We start from the raw sequence: 25,053 nt of genomic DNA, 5'->3' as shown, positions 1-25,053 counted from the left end.
CCTTTCCTCACCTGTTGTCGCTGTCCAACACGGTGTGTAGTTTTGACAGCTTAATACACACACACATCTGAATATGGATAATCACGCCCGTAACATTTTGTGTTTGAATTCTCGTGTACCGATTGGTGGTAAGCAAGTCGTTTGTCGGTCGGTCTACGGCTGTCCCTTGGTTGGGTTCTGACGCATCAAGTGTAGTTGGGCTCACCACTTGTCTCACCTAAGTGGACGAGGGCAGACCGACATCCCTGCAGCCTTCTGAGTGCCGTTTTCTTTATTCTCCTTCTCACTGGTGTTTAATTGTCTGTTTATAATCTATCATAGGCAATGATTTAAGAAATTCTTGCTTCTATTGGATTTTATGTATTTTTGAATTTTGGAAAATCAATTGTGGGCCTTCACCCACTTAAATCTCTATTCTAAAAAAAACCATTGCGACCTGCTGCCTTTGAAAAGTTATGGTAATTTATTTTAAAATCTTGAAAATTTTATTGTGGGCCTTCAGCCGTTTGTATTGCATCTTGTTTATGTTTGTCTATTCACCCTTGCCTCGAGGCCCTCAGCCTCGCTGTATTATATATATATTAATTATTTTATTTTTTAATTTTAAGTGCATGTTTTTACCACTTGAGATTTATCTTGTTTCTTTAAGATGTCTTGTTTGAAGGCCTTCAGACGTGAAATAATTGCCTTTTTGAAACTCGTAGTTCTAAAGGTGTTATTAAATTACAATAAATTACAATTTTGAGTGAACTTGACCGACCCCTTATTTGGCCCTTTCCAAAATCCTAGTTACCTGTTCTGCCCTGCGGGTTTAGCGATCGTATCAGCGCTGAGTTATGAAACAAAGTGCAGCAAGTTTGGGTATCCGTCCCAACACTCAGAACTGAGAAGCTCCGATATTTGAAAGTTTTACGTTAGGTGACAAAAGTCATGGGATACCTTCTAGCATGGTGTCGGACCTCCTCTTGCCTGGCGTAGTGCGACAACTCTTCTTAGCATGAACTCAACAAGTTGTAGGAAGTCCCCAGCGCCGGTCCCAGTGGCCGACCGGTTCTAGGCGCTTCAGTCTCGAACCGCGCAACCGATCCGGTCGCAGGTTCGGATCCTGCCTCGGGCATGGATGTGTGTGATGTCCTTAGGTTGGTTAGGTTTAAGTAGTTCTAAGTTCTAGGGGACTGATGACCCCAGAAGTTAAGTCCCATAGTGCTCAGAGCCATTTGAACCATTGGAAGCCCCTGCAGAAACACTGAGCCATGGTGGCCATCCGTAACTGCGAAAGTGTTGCCGGTGCAGGATTCTGACCTCTCCATTATGTCCCATGCATGTTCAATGGGAATCATGTCGGGCGACCTGGGTGTTCAAACCATTCCGCTCAAATTTTCCAGAAAGTTCTTCAAATCAGTCGCGAAGAATTGTGGCCAGACGACATGACGCATTGTCATCCATAAAAAATCGATTGTTATTTAGGAACATGAAGTATGTGCTGCAAATGGTGTTCTAGTAGCCGAACATAACCATTTCCAATCAATGATCGGTTCAGTTGAACCAGATGATCTATTCCATTCTATGTAAACATAGCCCACGCCGTTATTGAGGCACTACAGTGCCTTGCTCACAACTTGCGTCGGTGTCTGTGTGAGGTCTGCGCCACACTCGAACCCTACCGTCAGCTCTCACAAACTGGAATCGGGACTCATCTGTCTGCGCCACGGCTTTCCAGTAATCTAGGCTCCAACCGATGTGGTCACGAGACCACGAGAGGCGCTGCAGGCGAAATCGTGCTGTTGGCAAAGGCACTCGCGTCGCCCGCCTGCTGCCACTGCCTATTAAGGACAAATTTCGTCGCACTCTCCTAACGGATACGTTCGTCGTACATCCGACACTGATATCTTGCAGTTATTTCACGCGCTGTTGCCGCGTAGATTGGCCACGTCGTTTGACGTATCTTGTCACAGACTGCGCAGCCCCTCCCGCCGTAGGTTCGAGTCCTCCCTCGGCCATGGTTGTGTATGTTGTTCTTTTTTTTCATCAGTCTACTGACTAGTTTGATGCGGCCCGCCACGAATTCTTTTCCTGTGCTAACCTCTTCATCTCAGAGTAGCACTTGCAACCTACGTCCTCAATTATTTGCTTGACGTATTCCAATCTCTGTCTTCCTCTGCAGTTTTTGCCCTCTACAGCTCCCTCTAGTACCATGGAAGTCATTCCCTCATGTCTTAGCAGATGTCCTATCATCCTGTCCCTTCTCCTTATCAGTGTTTTCCACATATTCCTTTCCTCTCCGATTCTGCGTAGAACCTCCTCATTCCTTACCTTATCAGTCCACCTGATTTTCAACATTCGTCTATAGCACCACATCTCAAATGCTTCGATTCTCTTCTGTTCCGGTTTTCCCATAGTCCATGTTTCACTACCATACAATGCTGTACTCCAGACGTACATCCTCAGGAATTTCTTCCTCAAATTAAGGCCGGTATCTGATATTAGTAGACTTCTCTTGGCCAGAAATGCCTTTTTTGCCATAGCGAGTCTGCTTTTGATGTCCTCCTTGCTCCATTTTACTACCTAGGTAGCAGAATTCCTTAACTTCATTGACTTCGTGACCATCAACCCTGATGTTAAGTTTCTCGCTGTTCTCATTTCTACTACTTCTCATTACCTTCGTCTTTCTCCGATTTACTCTCAAACCATACTGTGTACTCATTAGACTGTTCATTCCGATCAGCAGATCATTTAATTCTTCTTCACTTTCACTCAGGATAGCAATGTCATCAGCGAATCGTATCATTGATATCTTTTCACCTTGTATTTTAATTCCACTCCTGAACCTTTGTTTTATTTCCATCATTGCTTCCTCGATGTACAGATTGAAGAGTAGAGGCGAAAGGCTACAGTCTTGTTTTACACCCTTCTTAATACGAGCACTTCGTTCTTGATCGTCCACTCTTATTATTCCCTCTTGGTTGTTGTATATATTGTATATGACCCGTCTCTCCCTATAGCTTACCCCTACTTTTTTCAGAATCTCGAACAGCTTACACCATTTTATACTGTCGATCGCTTTTTCCAGGTCGACAAATCCTATGAAAGTGACTTGATTTTTCTTTAGCCTTGCTTCCATTATTAGCCGTAACGTCAGAATTACCTCTCTCGTCCCTTTACTTTTCCTAAAGCCAAACTGATCGTCACCTAGCGCATTCTCAATTTTCTTTTCCATTATTCTGTATATTATTCTTGTAAGCAGCTTCGATGCATGAGCTGTTAAGCTGATTGTGCGATAATTCTCGCACTTGTCAGCTCTTGCCGTCTTCGGAATTGTGTGGATGATGCTTTTCCGAAAGCCAGATGGTATGTCGCCAGACTCATATATTCTACATACCAACGTGAATAGTCGTTTTGTTGCCACTTCCCCCAATGATTTTAGAAATTCTGATGGAATGTTATCTATCCCTTCTGCCTTATTTGACCGTAAGTCCTCCAAAGCTCTTTTAAATTCCGATTCTAATACGGGATCCCCTATCTCTTCTAAATCGACTCCTGTTTTTTCTTCTATCACATCAGACAAATCTTCACCCTCATAGAGGCTTTCAATGTATTCTTTCCACCTATCTGCTCTCTCCTCTGCATTTAACAGTGGAATTCCCGTTGCACTCTTAATTTTACCACCGTTGCTTTTAATGTCACCAAAGGTTGTTTTGACTTTCCTGTATGCTGAGTCTGTCCTTCCGACAATCATATCTTTTTCGATGTCTTCACATTTTTTCTGCAGCCATTCGTCTTAGCTTCCCTGCACTTCCTATTTATTTCATTCCTCAGCGACTTGTACTTCCTGTATTCCTGATTTTCCCGGAACATGTTTGTACTTCGTCCTTTCATCAATCAACTGAAGTATTTCTTCTGTTACCCATGGTTTCTTCGCAGCTACCTTCTTTGTACCTATGTTTTCCTTCCTAACTTCTGTGATGGCCCTTCTTAGAGATGTCCATTCCTCTTCAGCTGTACTGCCTACTGCGCTATTCCTTATTGCTGCATCTATAGCGTTAGAGAACTTCAAGCGCATCTCGTCATTCCTCAGTACTTCCGTATCCCACTTCTTTGCGTATTGATTCTTTCTGACTAATGTCTTGAACTTTAGCCTACTCTTCATCACTACTATATTGTGATATGAGTCTATATGTGCTCCTGGGTACGCCTTACAATCCAGTATCTGATTTCGGAATCTCTGTCTGACCATGATGTAATCTAATTGAAATCTTCCCATATCTCCCGGCCTTTTCCAAGTATACCTCCTCCTCTTGTGATTCTAGAAGAGGGTATTCGCTATTACTAGCTGAAACTTGTTACAGAACTCAATTAGTCTCTCTCCTCTTTCATTCCTTGTCCCAAGCCCATATTCTCCTGTAACCTTTTCTTCTACTCCTTCCCCTACAACTGCATTCCAGTCGCCCCTGACTATTAGATTTTCGTCCCCTTTTACATACTGCATTACCCTTTCAATATCCTCATACACTTTCTCTATCTGTTCATCTTCAGCTTGCGACGTCGGCATGTATACCTGAACTATCGATCTCGGTGTTGGTCTGCTGTCGATTCTGATTAGAACAACCCGGTCATTGAACTGTTCACAGTAACACACCCTCTGCCCTACCTTCCTATTCATAACGAATCCTACACCTGTTATACCATTTTCTGCTTCTGTTGATATTACCCGATACTCATCTGACCAGAAATCCTTGTCTTCCTTCCACTTTACTTCACTGACCCCTACTATATCTAGATTGAGCCTTTGCATTTCCCTTTTCAGATTTTCTAGTTTCCCTACCACGTTCAAGCTTCTGACATTCCACGCCCCGACTCGTAGAACGTTATCCTTTCGTTGATTATTCAATCTTTTACTCATGGTAACCTCTCCCTTGGCAGTCCCCTCCCGGAGATCCGAATGGGGGACTATTCCGGAATCTTTTGCCAATGGAGAGATCATCATGACACTTCTTCAATTAGAGGCCACATGTCCTGTGGATACACGTTACGTGTCTTTAATGCAGTGGTTTCCATTGCCTTCTGCATCCTCATGTCGTTGATCATTGCTGATTCTTCCGCCTTTAGGGGCAATTTCCCACCCCTAGGACAAGAGAGTGCCCTGAACCTCTATCCGCTCCTCCGTCCTCTTTGACAAGGCCGTTGGCAGAATGAGGCTGATTTCTTATGCCGGAAGTCTTCGGCCGCCAATGCTGATTATTTATCAAAATTTAGGCAGTGGCGGGGATCGAACCCGGGACCGAAGACTTTTGATTATGAATCAAAGACACTACCCCCCTTTTGAACCAAGAACCTCTCGTTCCACAGTTGCTCACGCTAACCACGTTTCTTTTCCCTTTTTTTCATTTTGTTCGTTGTTGATCGCTGTGTTTGGTCGTTGCGGACGCCGCAAGAAATCCTGTTCAAGTTCGGTGGTTGATCCTTCCACTCAGTTTTTTATTACAGAGGCCAACCGGCTCTCTGACCGAACACGCTGAGCTACCGTGCCGGCTACCCCTAGACCACGGGGTCACTTGTTCTTAGCGTAAGTTATTTTAAGTAGTGTGTAAGTCTAGGGACCGATGACCTCAGCAATCTGGTCCCTTAGGAATTCACACACATTTGAACACGCGGTGTTGCTTGTCTGTCAGTACTCACAGCTCTGCGCAAACGCTGCTTGTGTCGCTCGTTCAGTGAAGCCCGTCGGCCACTGCGTTGTCCGTGACTGAAATGTGGTATTTTCGGTACACCCTTGGCACTGTGGATCTCGATTTATTGAATTCTCTAACGATTTCCGAAATGGAATGTCCCATGCGTGTAGCTGCAACTACCCTTCCGCGCTAAACGTCTGTTAACTCGCGTCGTTCGGCCATAACCACGCCGGAAACATTTTCACATTGGTCGCGTGAGTACAAGTGACAGCTCCACCAACACACTGACCTTTTATACTTTCCGTATGCGGTATTGCAGCCATCTATAAATGTGCATATCGCTATCCCATGATGTCACTTCAGTGTATAAGGTAGTGTCCTTAGTAGTGGGTCTGGAACGTACAGTCTTCTCTTATTACGTCTTCATGGATATTGAAGATTTTATTTACGTGTAAACAAAGTGTAGTTTCATTAGTCCGGTAGCCCATTTTCACTACCATTTCTCTTTCTTTTACTTGTTTCTCTTTTCTCATAACTCTCATAGTGGTGTGATTGAATGAATGTGGTTGTGTGTCACGTTGCTAGACGGTGGCGTAGTCTGCTGCAGAAAGTCTGCGAACCGTGCGACTGCTACGGTCGCAGGTTCGAATCCTGCCTCGGGCATGGATGTGTGTGATGTCCTTAGGTTAGTTAGGTTTACGTAGTTCTAAGTTCTAGGAGACTGATGACCACAGCAGTTGAGTCCCATAGTGCTCAGAGTCATTTGAACCATTTTTGAAAGTCTGCGATAGTCGTACAGATTCAGCAGTAGTTGTACAGAATAGCCAACTCTGGTAGTGGTCAAGTAGGCAAAGAGGTTTGCGCTACTTGTGAGAAATCCACCTGCGTTAGGTTGTTGGCGGAAATGGCATCTTTGGGTTTTCCGGGCCACGCAAAGCGTGGAAGAGGCTGGAGAAGAAAAAGGAAGGCAGTCTGCCGCCGGTACGGGAAGCGTTCACAGTCGAAGAAGGGTGAGTTAGACTGGCCGCGTGGCGCGTTGTTAGGCCTACTTGGCGAGAGGTCTCGCTTTTCAACTCTGAAAGATTGCTTTGCCTTGTAGCAGCAAGGAATGCAAACCTTTGGCAGATTTTTCTTTTAGTAAATTTCTGCAGCAGACTTGGATCCGCCGGAAGAGCGCCACACAAAGGTGTCGATAAGAAGTGAGCACTCGCTTCTGCATGAATGTCTGTTTGCCTTCAGCTGTGCCTGTATACGCTTTTATTTTTCTAAATATTAATAGCTTTGCCTTCTCGTAAATTTTCCGTGCTTTATGTACCTTTCATCCGTGAGGAACCAACCACGTGGTTGAACATTAGAGCTTGTCGGGCTACCGTCATCACCAACTGTCCTATCTCATGTTTGTTTTAAAGAATGTTAACTGTTCATGATTGTGTGATGTGATATTGTTGCAACTTGGCCACGATACACAGAAATTGCGTCTCCACAAACCACGTGGGCGCGCGGGTGTACTGCGAAACGTGCACCGCTTTACAAGTTATTGCGATTAGTTATCAGGCAACAGCAGTTGTATGAATGATTCACACCAATGCTTTCAGGTGTAGATTATACCGATGAATGTATCGATGCTTTTCTTTTTAATGTTTTTGGAATTAATGTAATCAGGAATTGTGTACATGCCTCACATCCATATCTTAGGAACGAATGATTTTATCCACAATTTTCTCTTGTGTTCCGAGGTTACGTTTTTGCACGCAAGCCACTCACCTCATAGCTTTCCCGTTAGCACATCCAACGCGTTTCCTTACGCACAGGTCCAGTGATTAGTTTCCCCTTTTATTTTAAAACAAATGCTTTAGATTAAGTCTTATTTTCAGGTGTGTTGCTGGGAGCTGATCTTATGCACAGTGTTCATGCATTTTCTGTTTTATTCTAAATGTTTGATTCTCGTGAACAGAGCACGGGCAATACTATTAATTACATCGCATCACAACGTATGCATTTTTATGAGTTTTTGGTTTCTGATCAAATTAATTTATTTTCCGACTCGGCCAAACCTTTGATTAGTTGTATGGTTAGAGTCGGTGGCGACCCTAATCTTAACGTAATAACCAGTAGAAACAGGTTAGCTACAGTGTTTAGGATCCAGATACGGCAGATAACTGCCACTGGTCGCAAATCACGATAATCAGCACGTCTCGTGAGATGCTGTGTCTCATGAGGCTGGATTTCCCGTCCGCGTCCACGTCAACGTTAGCTACCTCGTGCAGTGTAAGGGCGGCGGGCGTTAAAGCCGTCGGCACACGGACCGCACTGTCGAACATCAACGCTGACCGTGCCAAGTTCAAGGTGCTGCTGAACGCTCAGAAACGATGCCACTTTGGCATACGGTGGGCGTGCCTCAACGAGGCACAAGCGATCGCAGCACTCTCCAGTGGCAGTCATCGGCTGTATCCGGCACGCAAATCATTTTATGAAATGGGCAGCCGTAAAATTCCTACATTAGCTCTACTAAAACGCTCATGTGCACCATTGTACGTATGCTAGGTATTCTGTTCTGTGTGCATTAAACATACAAAAAAACTTCAGTATCCATCGACAAGTTATAAGGCAAGCCGGCCGCTGTGGCTGTGCGGTTCTAGGTGCTTCGGTCCAAAACCGCGCTACTGCTACGGTCGCAGGTTCGAATCCCCCCTCGGGCATGGACGTCTGTGATGTCCTTAGGTTTACGTAGTTCTATGTCTAGGGGTCTGATGACCTCAGATGTTAACTCCCATAGTGCTTAGAGCCATTGTTTTTTTGTTATAATGCAAAAATAGAAGTACCATGTCCAGTCAATAAGAACATGGGCTTTTTAAAGGCCCAGTACAAACACTGCGATACAAATCCTTACTTGATCACTGTTCCTATTCAGCAACAGAATCCTTACAACATGCGAAATAGGGAAATAAAAACAAGAAACTCCAAAATATCTTACTACAAGTGAGCAAGCTGTCTAGTAGATTAAGCCCATCAAACAAACTCACTCCTCAGAAATAACGCACATATATTTACGTAACATCGAATATTATAGAATATACTTTTATTAACGTAATAAGAAAGTATGAGACCCTATTAGAAAACCCGAAGCCTAGTAAGAAAAACTTTTAGATCTAGTGGGGGGCCAACTAGGAACACTTCAGCCGTTACTTCACCGTTCTCTGAAGGTACTTACTGACTGTTGAATGAGCATAATTTGCTTCTTACCATCTACTGAAAGCGTTAATCGTAGCCACGTTATTAACTGACATTTAATTACAACAAACTGTATCAAAAACATTGCATTTCTTATGGATCCTAAGTATGCCGTTGCCTTCAAATAGCATGCTTTCATAATACAAAAGTTGCAATAACTGTTTAACATTAATATGAAAATTCCCATCAGTTTATTATGATGATGATGAGGTCCCATACTCCGAGGAGCGTAGGGAAGGATGCGGGAGACTGGCACTGCCGACTAGGCAAGGTCGTAGCGGAGGTGGTTTGCCATTGCCTTCCTCTGACCGTAATGGGGACGAATGATGATGATGAAAACAACACAACACCCAGTCATCTCGGGGCAGCGGAAATCCCTGACCCGCCCGGGAATCGAACCCGGGACACCGTGAGCAGGAAGCGAGACCGCTTCCCAAGACCACGAGCTGCGGACAGTTTATTACAACAAATCATATAATTACCGACAGGTTTCCGAGAGATCCTCAATTTTCTGATGCTTAGAAACAGCACATATACATATGGGACCGAGCGAGGTGCCGCAGTGGTTAACACACTCGACTCGCATTCGAGACAACGACGGTTGAAACCCGTGTCCGACCATCCGGCTTTAGGTTTTCCGTGATTTCCCCAAATCGCTTCAGGCAAATGCCGGGATGGTTCCTTTGAAAGGGCACGGTCGACTTCCTTCCCCATCCTTTCCTAATCCGACGGGACCGGTGACCTCGCTGTTTGGTTCCTTTCCCCAAAAGCAAACACCATATGGGCTTCAATTGAAAGCCAATATGGCGTCCGTCGTGTCTGTACTGAAGAGAGATGGCGTGCATGTGACGTAGGCGGCGTTCTTCCATCTCACTGGTCAGTGTTCAGACGGACGTTCAGAATATTTGTCACGTTCGATATAGCTCTGCACGTTCGGAAGGACTCCCGAACGCGTTTTTATGGCGCGTACGGTCCGTGTGCCGGTGTGCGGACATTTGCCACGCCGGACATTTGCCACGATTTTACCTGTTCCGAAGGGTTGGGTCCCTTGTCTCCCCCCCCCCCCCCTCCTCCTCCTCCTCCTCCACCTCACACGTCGCCCGACCCGCAGTAAAGGCACTTACTGAGCCTTTCCGCTGGTTTTCTTAACACAGGACCAGAATCTCTATGGATTTTTCGCCACATTTATAGAGAGAGTTTCGTTGTGGAAACTATTAAATGCATTTCGCATTGAAATCCGCACAAAATTTCGAGCCACAGTAAAACTTTGCCAATCTTAGAGATTTTGCGCTCCTCTAAATTATACGTGCCTTTTTCGGTGCTCCTGCAGCAGCTTTCTGTCGTGTTTTGTGTACCATGGGGGATCAGTTCCGCCTCTTATTACTTTATTTGGTATGAATCTCTCAACTGCTGTTGACACTATTTTTTTGAACTTAAGCCACATATGGTCTTCACTTACATAGTTTGGAAGGATTGTAGACTGTCTCTTAGGAAGATGTCAACCGAATTTTGAATTGCTTTTATAAATAAATATATTTGGCGTTTAGTTTTGGTGAATTTCTTTGTTACGGAATTGAGCGTCGCTACGACTGCGTGTTCACTAATTTCTGTACCCGTCGTGATGCTCAGAATTATTTGTGGCTAAGAGGTCAACTGTGTTTTCGTAACCATTTACAATTTGAATGGCCTCGTGGACTAATTGTTCAAAATAATTTTATAAAAAGCATCTAGAAGAACTGTGGAAGTTGTTTTCTGTCTACAGTAGGGTCTGAAAATGTATTTTTGTCAACATACGGAAGGTAGATTGAAGTCACTGCCAACTATAATTGTATGAGTAGGGTACCTATTTGCGATGAGACTCGAGTTTCCTTTGAAATGTTCAGCAACTGTTTCATCTGGGACCGGGGGTTGGTAAAAGGAGCCAGTTATTAATATATTCCAGTTGTCGGATATAACCTCTGTCCATACTAAGTCACAGGAACTACCTGCTTCAGTGTCTGTTGTGAGCTGGAACACACATTACATCCTTTTTCCTTAAGTTGTGCTTCTTGATTCTGTTGTAGTGTAGATCGTTACAATTACGGCTTTTCCCTCCAAAACCTAGGATGCTTTATCTGTGGCCCTGTAAATACCATAGCTAAACAATGTAGAGCAACAACGTACTGTACAAGCATAGCATTCTGTATTACTTCATTTCCTTATTTCTAATATATTAAAATTGTACGTCGACTTTAGATGACATGTCAATCAGAGATGTTCTTATCTCTGTTTATGAACGTACTTTCAGTTATGTTTTGAGTATTGTCCCGTTACACTTTATTAACTAACGTTTCGCCGCAAGGGATATCGGATTTTAGAGAGTAAATTAATATGGAGTATGTCGTTCTTCTTTTCAAACTTTCACATACCCATTTGTTCTTTCCTTGCTGTCTTTTGGGCATGCAGTAGTAGTAATTAAAGTAGGCACAAATGCAGGGATCAAAAAGAAATGACTAGCGTACATTCGCATTCTCTTTACATCGTTCCTTTCTTGTTGCTCCCATGGCGATGGACTGTTTCTATCGCAATCAGTAAGCGTGAAAGGAAGCTACCGTACAGAGAGACGGATCTATATTTATACTTGGCAGAACTAATTACATACTACCATAATCGTCGGAATTGCTTTCGTTTCCCAAAAGATATAAATATTTCGATTTCGAAAAAGAAGCTCTGTATTTCGCCAAGATGTCGAAGAAGAAGGTCCCTTACGTACTGGTTGTATCGAGTAAGATGTGGAGACGGTGGTTAGAAAGCGGACAGAAGAAATACGAGGAAGGGCGTCCCTTACCTGAGGGATCGCTACCTGGCGAAGGGGCAAGAGTGGCAAATGTCCGGCATTCCGTGTGCCGACAGCTTCACAGCCGCCACAATGCGGTCCGCTACCGGCGCGGCGGCTGCCGCTAGACAAGCAGGCAGACCTGACTCTGGTTCGCCAACTGCCGCACGCAGACAGGCTGGCATTCCGCCGCTGGCCGCGCTGTGTGGACCGGTTCTGCGGCCAGAGAGAGGCAAGGGCGGGCGGGCGCGCACACACACACACACTCACACACACACGGCTGCCTGCTAGACGGCCGCCGCCGTTCACGCCGGCCTCCCAGCTGACGTTTACGTTTCTTAACGTGACAGCGCCAAACGGTGAAAGGCCGGCGCCGGCTGCCGGGTTTCGCACGGGTGGTAATTACACTCACTGGCAAAAAAGGCAGGCGCTGCGCAGAGGACCAAGCGGGACGAAGACTCACAAGCTGAGTGGTCTTATGCTTTTACTCGAACGAGAAACAAAATCAGCATAAACGAACAGCGAAATACGCTCTACCACATCTACATCTACACATCTACGTGATTACTCTGCTATTCACCCTAAAGTGCCTGGCAGAGGGTTCAATGAACCACCTTCAAGTTGTCTCTCTACCGTTCCACTCTCGTACGGCACGCGGGAAAAACGAGCACTCAAATTTTTCCGTGCGAGCCCTGATTTCTCTTATTTTATCGTGATGATTATTTCTCCCTATGTAGGGTGGTCCCAACAGAATGTTTTCGCAATCGGAGGAGAAACCTGGTGATTGAAATTTCATGAGAAGATCCCGTAGCAACAAAAAATGCCTTTGTTTTAATGATTGCCACTCCAATTCACGTATCATGTCTGTGACACTATCTCCCCTATTTCGCGGTAATACAAAACGAGCTGCTCTTCTTTGTACTTTTCCGATGTCACCCGTCAGTCCCACCTGATGCGGATCCCACACCGCACAGCAATACTCCAGAATAGGGCGGACAAGCGTAGTGTAAGCAGTCTCTTTGGTAGACCTGTTGCACCTTCAAAGTGTTCTGCCAATGAATCGCAGTCTTTGGTTTGCTCTACCGACAATATTATCTATGTGATCGTTCCAATTTATGTTATTTATAATTGTAATCCCTAAGTATTTAGTTGAATTTACAGCCCTCAGATCTGTGTGGCTTTTGGCGTAATCGAAATTTAGCTGATTTCTTCTAGTACTCATGTGAATAACTTCGCACTTTTCTTTATTCAGTGTCAATTGCCACTTTTCGCACTATACAGATATCTTATCTAAATCATTTTGCAAGTCATTTTGATCATTTGATGACTTTACAAGACGGTAAATGACAGCATCATCTGCAAACAATCTAAGACGGCTACTCAGATTGTCTCCTATGTCGTTAATATAGATCAGGAACAAGAGCGGGCCTATAACACTTCCTTCGGGAACGCCGGATATTACTTCTGTTTGACTCGATGGTTTCCATCTATTACTACGAACTGTGACCTTTCTGACAGAAAATCACCAATCCAGTTGCACAACAGAGGCGATACTCCATAGGCACGCAGTTTGATTAGAAGACGCTTGTGAGGAACGGTGTCGAAAGCGTTCTGGAAATCTAAAAATATGAAATCAACTTGACATCCCCTGTCGATAGCACTTATTACTTCATGAGTATAAAGAGGTAGTTGTGTTTCACAAGAACGATATTTTCTGAATCCGTGCTGACTAAGTGTCAATAAATCGTTTTCTTCTACGTACTTCATAATGTTCGAATACAGCATATGTTCTAAAACCCTACTGCAAATCGACGTTAGTGATATAGGCCTGTAATTCAGCGGATTACTAGTACTTCCATTTTTGGGTATTGGTGTGACTTGAGCAATTTTCCAGTCTTCAGGTACGGATCTTTCTGTGAGCGAGTGGTTGTATATAACTACTAAATATGGAGCTATTTTATCAGCATACTCTGAGAGGAAACTGACTGGTATACAATCTGGACCGGAGGCCTTGCCTTTATTAAGTGATTTAAGCAGCTCTGTTACACCGAGGATATCTACTTCTATGTTTCTCATCTTGGCAGTTGTTCTTGATTGGAATTCAGGAATATTTACTTCGTCTTCTTTGGTGAAGGAGTTTCGGAAAACAGTGTTTAATAGCTCTGCTTTACTGGCACTGTCATCAGTGACTTCACCGTTGTCGGGAGGATGCTACACACATAGTCACGAATACAGAGCTAGGGAGGGGGACCGAGGGGGGGCACGGGTGTCGCAGTTACGTATCTCCCCCTCCACCCTCGAAATATACAGTGACGGAAAAAAAAACCGCAGCGCCGAGAAGGTGGCGACATGAACGACAGTGTAAGTAGCCTGTTAGCATCGCTATAGACTGTGTTAATATCGCTGACAGTGCTCTGCGCCCTCGGCAAGAGATTCTGTGGTTGGACGGACTAGGAGTTACCTAATGGATAGGGAAGTGTATGGACTTGATTCTATTGAGATTATGTGTTGGTAGGACACACAATGTAAAATGAAATGAAATGATGTGTTTATAAGAAAATATGCAAGGAAATGTATGATGATGAAGCGCGGGATTAGCCGAGCGGTCTAGGGCGCTGCGGTCATGGACTGTGCGGCTGGTCCCGGCGGAGGTTCGAGTCCTCCTTCAGGCATGGGTATGTGTGTTTGTCCTTAGGATAATTTAGGTTAAATAGTGTGTAAGCTTAGGGACTGATGACCTTAGCAGTTAAGGTCCATTAGATTTCACACACATTTGAACATTTTTTTATGATGATGAATGTTGCCGATAATGTTTGCGTAGTGGAATTACGGACAACTATATAATTTTTGGAACTGGATGTCACATGAATAAGGTAAAATTTTCGAAATACATTGTTTTGCTAGCCATATGCCTCCTAACAGAGTCTACAGTAGTTAGAATCTTTTCATTTAGCTGACTGTTTTTGCTACTTGCTGTAATTGCTGTAGTTACTGTAATCAAACTTTTCTGTGGGGTAAGTGACTTATAAAAAAAAGAATGGGTTTTGCACTATCGGGATTCGTGAGTGAAGTGAGTTTAGCTAATTACCAGAGTTGGACGTAGTTTCATATTTCTTTAATTTCATATCTTTTGGATTTGTATTATTGTTAGGAGTTATTGCAATTCAGGGCCATTCTTTTGGGTCAATTTTTGGAAGTCTTGTTGTCAATCTATAGCAGTCAGTTTGTGTTGGGCTTGTATATTTTGGGTAATAAATGGTTGAAATGCCTCCAAGTACTATGACACTTGACATCTGTGGTCATCAGTCCCCTAGACTTAGAACTACTTAAACTTAACTAACCTAAGGACATCACACACATCCATGCCAGAGGCAGGATGCGAACCTGCGAACGTAGCATGAGCGCGGTTCCAGACTGAAGCGCATAGAACCGCTCGACCATAGCGGCCGGCGGGTAATAAATGAATAGGTTAAGTTTGAGTTGTTTTTGTCAAGAAAAATTCTGTAGGTCAGTGTTTAAAAAAAACAGTTAATAGGCGTGTGTCTACGTCTGAGAGATGATGATTATTAAACATTTGCGCCAGTCGCATAAGACTGGCGCTAGTAGCGTCATTATGAGGATGTAAATCATGTTTTAAATACACGGGCGTGAGCGTTATTTACCTTTGAGATTGGACGTGGCCAGTTGATGCTAGTCAAGAATGTTTTTAAGGTGACAAAGACGCCATTATCAACACCTCACTGAGTTTGAAGCAGGTCTGGTAGTAGGGCTACGAGAAGCTGGATGTTCCTTTCGCGATATTGCAGAAAAACTTGGCAGGAATGTAGCCACTGTACATGACTTCAGGCAGCGGTGGTCACGAGAATGTGCGGTCGCAAAAGACCGGGGTCCGGACATCCACGTGGTACGACCTGTTACATACCGCTTTCGTCTCGGATAGCTCCGAGCCGGTCGCCCTGTAGCGCGCATTCCACTGACCCCAAACGACCACCATTTACGATTTTAGTGGTGTCAAGACAGAGCTCATTTGACGGCAGGATGGAGGTCTGTTGTTTCTGTCTTGGTGACAGTGATGGCCGTGTGTTTGTTAGGAGGCCAGGTGAGGACCTGCAACCAACCTATCAGCGTGCTACACACACTGGGCCTACACCTGGAGTTGTGGTCTGGGGTGCGATTTCGAATGACAGCAGCAGCACTCTGCGCACCGTGACTGTAAATGTGTACCTCAGCCAGGTGATTCGACCTCTTGTGGTGCCATTGATGAGCAGTATATCAGCGAGTGTTTTCCAACAGAATAACGTTCGCCCACATACCGCAACATGCTCAACACAGTGTCGCGTGCTCGATGAACAGATCTTTACCTCCCATCGACCGGACATCATCGGACAGTAACTCAAGCGTCATCCACAATCAGTATTAATAGTCCCTTTATTGACCGACCAAGTGCAAGACATGGACTTGCAAACCTCAAACTGGCATCCGGTATCTGTACAACATAATGAGTGCACGTTTGCACGCTTTCATTCAACATTCTCGCGTTTACACCACTAGTTAACGTACTGGTATCACAGATTTGCAATTGCTTATCTCGCGCATAATTGACCTGTGATCTTGCTATGTTAATCACTTAAATATGTTACCTAGACAAATGTCTTCCCGAAATTTCATTACTCTACGTTAATTATTTTTTGGTTTTGCGATTCTTCCTCGTCAGGGCATAGTTAGCTATGACTCTTACTTTTAACCCTTTCACTACTGATACATGATTTCCTTAATCGTACCACATTTACAAACCGTATCTTAAATACGGATTCCGTAGAAATGTTGGAACACGTGAGGCAATACTAACCTTACGACTTATCTTAGAAGAAAGATTAAGAAAAGGCAAACCTACGTTTCTAGCATTTGTAGACTTAGAGAAAGCATTTGACAATGTTGACTGGAATACTCTCTTTCAAATTCTGTAGGTGGCAGGGGTAAAATACATGGAGCGAAAGGCTATTTACAATTTGTACAGAAACCAGATGGCAGTTATAAGAATCGAGGGGCATGAAAGGGAAGCAGTGGTTGGGAAAGGAGTGAGACAGGGTTGTAGCCTCTCCCCGATGTTATTCAATCTGTATATTGAGCAAGCAGTAAAGGAAACAAAAGAAAAATACGGAGTAGGTATTAAAATTCATGGAGAAGAAATAAAAACTTTGAGGTTCGCCGATGACATTGTAATTCTGTCAGAGACAGCAAAGGACTTGGTAGAGCAGCTGAACGGAATGGACAGTGTCTTGAAAGGAGGGTATAAGATGAACATCAACAAAAGCAAAACGAGGATAATGGAATGTAGTCGAATTAAGTCGGGTGATGCTGAGGGAATTAGATTAGGAAATGAGACACTTAAAGTAGTAAAGGAGTTTTGCTATTTAGGGAGTCAAATAACTGATGATGGTGAAGTAGAGAGGATATAAAATGTAGACTGGCAATGGCAAGGAAATCGTTTCTGAAGAAGAGAAATTTGTTAACATCTAGTATAGATTTAAGTCTCAAGAAGTCGTTTCTGAAAGTATTTGTATGGAGTGTAGCCATGTATGGAAGTGAAACATGGACGACAACTAGTTTGGACAAGAAGAGAATAGAAGCTTTCGAAATGTGGTGCTACAGAAGAATGCTGAAGATAAGGTGGGTAGATCACGTAACTAATGAGGAGGTATTGAATAGCATTGGGGAGAAGAGAAGTTTGTGGCACAACTTGACTAGAAGAAGGGATCGGTTGGTAGGACATGTTTTGAGGCATAAAGGGATCACAAATTTAGCATTGGAGGGCAGCGTGGAGGGTAAAAATCGTAGAGGGAGACCAAGAGATGAATACACTAAGCAGATTCAGAAGGATGTAGGTTGCAGTACGTACTGGGAGATGAAGAAGCTTGCACAGGATAGAGTAGCATGGAGAGCTGCATCAAACCAGTCTCAAGACTGAAGACCACAACAACAACATCTTAAATACCATTAAAGAGGAAGCGGGATGGAATCATGGTTGGTAGTCACAATTTATAATTAAGTCAGTTTATTGACATGACCCCTTTTTAAAAAACTGATAATTACGAACTGTGGGCGAGCTACTAGATAAAACTTCGCAAATACAGTTAGAAACCCAACGTACTCAGAACACAAGGCACTAGTAAAACTACAAGAAAATTTTCAAATAACGGCCACCATTTAACTAAGCCAACTGAACTCTTCCACACCGTCTTCAGTTTCGACTGTTGAAGTCTCACCATAATAATAAAGTTCAAAATCTCTGAGTGCGTCGGTGAACAGACAATTACGACGACTTCCTCCGTATCAGGTACACAATACGAGGGAGCGGGTTCCACAGCTTCACCGCTTCCCTTCAAATTTTGTTCCCAGCAAAGTCAAAGAATTTGTATCTCCAAGCTGCCCATGTCGGCAAAACGCCTAACCAATTTCACACCACAACGTGTAATGGTCATCACTCTTGTTTGGCAGCCGTTGACACTCGTCTCCCCGCGCATGTGACGAGATCTCCAGGGTTACCCCTCGAAGGCTAACAACCCAGCCGCTTCGCGTGCCAAGCCGCAAGATAAGACACGCGGAAAGAAAAGGTAGCCTACCTCAACCATAATCGATCACAACGACAAATGAACAAAATAAGACTGGCGCCAGCTAGCCACGGCTCAATTGCCATCTAGACGTATTTGTCCGACAGATTATCAGGGAACTAGCGAGAATATACTACATGTTGTTCTTATGTTCATTGTCTCGCTGTTAAAGGGAAGCCTGCTGATTGTTTGCAGAATTCTTATAATTACGGCTTGTACTTATAGACTGTGCTGTATACAGGATTCATTCTTAACCCTCTGCTCCACTGCACTCCGTACTGTCATATCGAAGCCCGCATCTCGTGGTCGTGCGGTAGCGTTCTCGCTTCCCACGCCCGGGTTCCCGGGTTCGATTCCCGGCGGGGTCAGGGATTTTCTCTGCCTCGTGATGGCTGGGTGTTGTGTGCTGTCCTTAGGTTAGTTAGGTTTAAGTAGTTCTAAGTTCTAGGGGACTTATGACCACAGCAGTTGAGTCCCATAGTGCTCAGAGCCATTTGAACCATTTTTTTTGTCATATCGAATCAGTTGATGCCTACAGATAGGCAACCAAATGGACATATATGGACGATCATTTTCCCACTCTTGCTTGTTGTACTGTAAACATTCTCTGCTGCCTTTGCAAGATCACGCACACGAGAAAGAATCGCAGGGGGCAGCACAATGAGTAACTTTAAAAAAATGGCTCTGAGCACTATGGTCATCAGTCCCCTAGAACTTAAAACTACTTAAACCTAACTAACCTAAGGGCATCACACAACACCCGGTCATCACGAGGCAGAGAAAATCCCTGACCCAGCTGGGAATCGAACACGGGAACCCGGGCGCGGGAAGCGAGAACGCTACCGCACGACCACGAGCTGCGGACGAATGAGTAACTTTCCAGCCAGTTTTCCATCCAGATTAACACTCGGCATAATTGCATACGAATGCGTTCAGGAATTGATGTTAGTTGATATTGATACAACTCTTTTGGGACCTCTAATTTCCAGCGTTCTTTAATGTGCATTTCCTCTTCAAATCCCGCCTGGTAGGAGCTGAAAGCAAATTCCTTACTGAACTATGGGATTAGTTTGTTTATGTCGTGTGAAAGTTTTCGGGCCGATTCCGCAGTTAGCTGTGCATCGTCGAGTTGATGCTTTGTTTGAAATTTCGTTATCTTACAGTTCTGTAGCACTGTTTGAAGTTATGCAGCCATCCATTGCTTCCCTTGAAATCACTGTAATCCACTCTTCACTTATAACTTCCGGGCTGATAGGGCGTGGTCGAAGTATAAACCTCTCTCCTGACGACGTCGCGTCTCCGACTGCGGGAGACATCCTCGGAGGTAAAGCGGCGAACTGCGAAGAGAACTCTAGGAAGCGATGATTATATAGGCAGTACAGAGGGCACCACTGTCGATCACGTGGCGTCGGCTATGAGATTTTCTCCGATAATACCAACATTCTCGATTGAAAGTAATCAATCGTCACGCTTGCGGCACAACGCTGACATCCAAATTTTATCTGATTTAACACCTTCGTCTTTCCTGTTAAAATTATTACGGTGTTTGTCAATCTCGCTGAATTTTATTTCATGATCACCTTCCTAGTAAAAACGTTCCGCTACGGCCGATTTATCCGTGTCACCCAGGTGGCAATTCCTCTTATATTCAACAAGACGGGTGTTCACACTTCTCTTTGTGGTACAGATATAAACCTGTCCACAACTACAAGGAATTTTATATACCCCCGGTGTGAACGAAAGAAAAACTTTGCCCTTGGGCGACTGTTGTTCGTCGTTGCTCCTGATTCTCTGCCTAAAGCAATGCTCGAGCTATATCCTTGCTAGAATAGCCGTTCTTCACGAAAGTTGACCGTAGATGTTCAATCTCATCTTTTAAACAAACAGGTTCACAAATTTTGTACGTCCTGCCTACCAAGGTTTTCATTACACCTCTTATGCAGATAACGATCAGTATGTGTGGCCTTTCTATACACCTTATGGCCCAACGTTCCGTCCCGTCGAAAGCCTACAATGTATGATCACTGTAATCCATTTCGCAAGCAACTGGATGTGCATAATGTAGTGGATCATTATTATGCACATTCTGTAAATTGTATCGAGCTTCTTTGAAACCGACAAACACCATTGTTTGTAACAAGAGCAGCTTGTCCTCCCTCGAATATCCATAGTTCTTCTTGATGCTGCGAATGGTCTTCCTTGCACGAAATTATGATTAGTACCCGCTCTTTGGGCAGCAATCATCCTTCACAATATTTCACTGGAGACGGGATTTGTGGCTTCCTGTCCAACAAGGATGATGAACTATATGGCTCGACACCTGTTTCAGTATCACTTTCGCCTGTCAAACCACCTATCGTTATCACTGTACTCCTCATGTACAATGTCCTTACAGTAGAGCGTACACGATACCACACATTCCACTGACTCATCGCCGCGCGGAGTGGCCGCGCGGTTGTAGGCGCCATGACACGAATTGCGCGGCCCCTACCGCCGGAGACTCGAGTCCTCCCTCGGGCATGGGTGTGTGTGCTGTTCGTAGCATTGTGTATAAGTCTAGGGACCGATGACCTCAGCAGTTCGGTCCCTTAGGAATTCACACACATTTGGGTTGGGTTCTTTGGGGGAAGAGACCAAACAGCGAGGTCATCGGTCTCGTCGGATTAGGGAAGGATGGGGAAGGAAGTCGGCCGTGCCCTTTCAAAGGAACCATCCCAGCATTTGTCTGGAGCGATTTAGGGAAATCACGGAAAACTTAAATCAGGATGGCCGGACGCGGGATTGAACCGTCGTCCTCCCGAATGCGAGTCCAGTGTGCTACCACTGCGCCACCTCGCCCGGTCACACACATTTGAACTGACTCATCTTGTAGAAAGCTAATACTTCATCTGCCACATCGTTCTCACTGTGCGAAATTCGTTGGTTTCCTTTCTGTCGAAATATCAAAATGGTTCAAATGGCTCTGAGCACTATGGGGCTTAACATCTGAGGTCATAAGTCCCCTGGAACTTAGAACTACTTAAACCTAACTAACCTAAGGACATCACAGACATCCATGCCCGAGGCAGGATTCGAACCTCCGACCGCAGCGGTCGCGTGGTTCCAAACTGAAACGCCTAGAACCGCTCGGCCACAGCGGCCGGCTGTCGGAACATGCACTTCGGCAACTGTTGTAGATATAATGCAATATTCCCTTTGTTTATCGATACCATTGTTCAGCTTTGTATCAACACCAGTAGCACTGAAGTGCTGTTGTGAGTTCAACTGAGGTCCGCATCCTCACGCTGTGCTCACCATCTGATACCTCCAGTGCCGCCACTGTTGTCATTAGCAGCCAATATTGTGGTCGTATGACAGACAATATGTGGGCCACTATACAAGAGAAGGTCCATGACAAGGCTCTACGAGTTTTTGGCAAAATCGATGCCCTTACCGACGAAGTTCGACAATTAGAATCGGTAGGGACGGTAAACCCTGCAAGATGGCACAAGTATCGAGTACCGAAGTCAATAACGTTTCACTCCCCATAGGTGATCTGTCGTAACACGAGGAAGCAGTTACAGATAACAGCCTAGACACATCTCTCCCTCCACAGCAGATAGACCTCACCAAAGACAGCAGGCTAAAAGACCCATTGAGTGCCCAAGCCTAACTAAATGTGTAGTATGGCTCTGAGCACTATGGGACTCAACTGCTGAGGTCATTAGTCCCCTAGAACTTAGAACTAGTTAAACCTAACTAACCTAAGGACATCACACACATCCATGCCCGAGGCAGGATTCGAACCTGCGACCGTAGGGGTCTCGCGGTTCCAGACTGCAGCGCCAGAACCGCGCGGCCACTTCGGCCGTAAATGTGTAGTAAATAAAGTGTTTTCCTTTTATACTTACATCCCATCCTAGAAGAATAAGTCATCAAGGATGATCTCTTCAGCCCACACTACACAGTAAAAAAAAAAAAAAAAAAAAAAAAAAAAAAAAAAAAAAAAAAAAAAAAAAAAATTTATATGTGGGGCGTGGAATGTCGTAAACATATTGACATTTTGCGACCTCGCACCCAAGGCGTTTCTGGTGAGCGTGGGACTATTTGCACAAAACAACTGAATAACACTTTCAGATCTTCAGTTACCTTTTCTTTTGCTGCTCTTGCATGTTTTGGAATGATTACAATGCTGGTGTCACCGAGTGAAACGATTCTAGAACCTTCTGCATTAACGTGATCCGAGGTCTTGGCTTCAGTAGCATTGGGACCGTCGCGTACCGGCGAACGTTCCGTGCGTTATGCAGTAACGTGACGACGTCATGGGTAGGGCAGCGGCAGCGGACCAGGCAGACGAGGTGGGAGTGGCGCCGGCCCTGACCTCTGGCGCCCGCCCCCGCTACTACTGCCGGTACCCTCCCCCCCCCCCCCCCCCACCCCACACACACACATCACACACACACGCCCTGCGCCTACGTAACAGCCTCCTTGTTTCGCTGTGCAAATGCCGCGTGCAGCGAGCGGCGAACCGTTGCAACAGCACTAACCACATGTCGGTACCCGTTTCCCTCACTGCTTAGGATTTTAACCGTCTCCATTTGTATAGGGTAACACAGAAATATGAGAACTTTTGAACGCAGAATAAAAACAAAAAAATAAACCAACAAAAAATTTTTATTGACTTTAACTAAACCAATGCAATCTGCCTTTTAAGAGACAGTACTCAAAATTAAACTACTGGCCATTAATATTGCTACACCACGAAGATGACGTGCTACAGACGCGAAAGCCGGCCGGAGTGGCCATGCGGTTCTAGGCACTACAATCTGGAACCGCGCGACCGCTACGGTCACAGGTTCGAATCCTGCCTCGGGCATGGATGTGTGTGATGTCCTTAGGTTAGTTAGGTTTAAGTAGTCCTAAATTCTAGGGGACTGATGACCACAGCAGTTAAGTCCCATAGTGCTCAGAGCCATTTTTGAACAGATGGTCGGATGCTGGTCTGAACCGTCGTCCTCGCGAATGAGAGTCCTGTGTGTTAAACACTGCACCACATTGCTCCGTGTCACCTTTTTGAAGTACTAGCCCTTCTCGGTTGTCGTGACGTTTTTTTTTTTTTTTTTGTTTTTTTTTTTTTTTGAGCAGATCCAGTCTCTTCAAGAAAAAAAAAACAAAAAAAAGCTTTATCCAAGTTTCGATCGCGTTCTTTGACGGAACCGGACCGTGACGCTTTAAGCTGAAAGAAACGCCGGAAGTTCTTCTGTGCACTTTCCAACTCCCTCTGTTTTTATACATTTTCATGGCAGAAGTACGCTGTTGAGCGTTCCACAGATCCATAATTGGTATATGGCGAGATTGTTTACGGCTCGAGGCTCGTGTGCCGCAGGGCTGCCAACTGCGTGTGACTGCCATTACGAATTTCAGACGTACTCGTTTTTCTGTGGCATGGGGTCGTCCGCACCGGGACAGTCGAGGATAACAAGAAAGACGCTGTAAGACATTTTTCAAATGATAAGCACTACCTATCGTAACTTGTATTAGAATATCATAACTTTTTTCTGCTGTAGAGTTTCGGTCGCGTCTGTGTTACTGTCAGTACTTATGCTGGCCACACACCGTTAAAATGCAGTTGAGTGGCCGGAGAACGTGACTCCGTTTCTAGAACACCTGTGGCGTAACACTCCACTTCTAAGTATAACGGCATACTGGGTTAAGTACAGTGATACTTCGCGGCCATCTGTTCAGCTGTTATCTTAAGGAATTGCTCGCATCTTCTGCAGCAGTGCACCTAAAGTAAATGAAGTGCCTTTTCAACAGAAGCAAGCAGTAAGCATGCTGTGTAGAGTAGATAATTGCACATCTTGCAGAAGCCTGTTTAAAGGTCTTACACTCACTTCCCGATACCCTTACTGCTTTATAAACTAAACTAGGCTCCGAAACTTCCTGACACATTAAAACTGTGTGCCGGAGCGAGACTCGAACTCGGTTCAAAATGGCTCTGAGCACTATGGGACTTAACATCTATGGTCATCAGTCCCCTAGAACTACTTAAACCTAACTAACCTAAGGACATCACACAACACCCAGTCATCACGAGGCAGAGCACACAACACCCAGTCATCACGAGGCAGAGCACACAACACCCAGTCATCACGAGGCAGAGAAAATCCCTGACCCCTCCGGGAATCGAACCCGGGCGCGGGAAGCGAGAACGCTACCGCACGACCACGAGCTGCGGACAACTCGAACTCGGGACCTTTGCCTTTCGCGGGCAAGTGCTCTAGCAACTGAGCTACCCAAGCTACCCAAGGACGGGTCGTGAGTCGTGCTTGGGTAGCTCAGTTGGTAGAGCACTTGCCCGCGAAAGGCAAAGACCCGAGTTCGAGTCTCGGTCCGGCAAGAATAAAACTTTTAAGAACAAAAAATACGAAATTTAAAAATTAATCAAAATAGAAAAAAAGAAGAAACACAAATATTTACAGGAAACGAAAGAAAAAATAACAAATAATAACAAAAAAAGAAACGGTTTCTTTTTGCTTAGTTATTTATTACCAAAATGTAAAATCTTATAGTGCTGGTATATTAACTGCTCTTTCTAATCGGATTGGTGATGTTGCTATTTTAATTTCTATTGCTTGAATATTATATTTTGGTGGTTGGAATTATATTTATTATTATGATTTTATTTCTAGTTCTTTTGAAATAAAGCTTTTTTAATCTGTCAGGAAGGTTCATATCAGCGCACACT

At 44.6% G+C, this 25,053-nt stretch overlaps 1 non-coding gene across 1 annotated transcript; it reads left to right on the top strand.

The window, feature by feature from the left end:
* Window positions 1-24,631: 24,631 nt before the first annotated feature.
* Trnas-cga lies at window positions 24,632-24,705 on the top strand. The gene has a single exon. It is a non-coding gene; the product is annotated as a tRNA-Ser (tRNA).
* The last annotated feature ends 348 nt before the right edge of the window (window positions 24,706-25,053 follow it).

This window comes from Schistocerca americana, chromosome 5, assembly GCF_021461395.2.
Source record: "Schistocerca americana isolate TAMUIC-IGC-003095 chromosome 5, iqSchAmer2.1, whole genome shotgun sequence".
Classification (NCBI taxonomy): Eukaryota; Metazoa; Arthropoda; class Insecta; order Orthoptera; family Acrididae; genus Schistocerca; species Schistocerca americana.
This window is presented reverse-complemented; position numbering and strand designations above follow the sequence as displayed.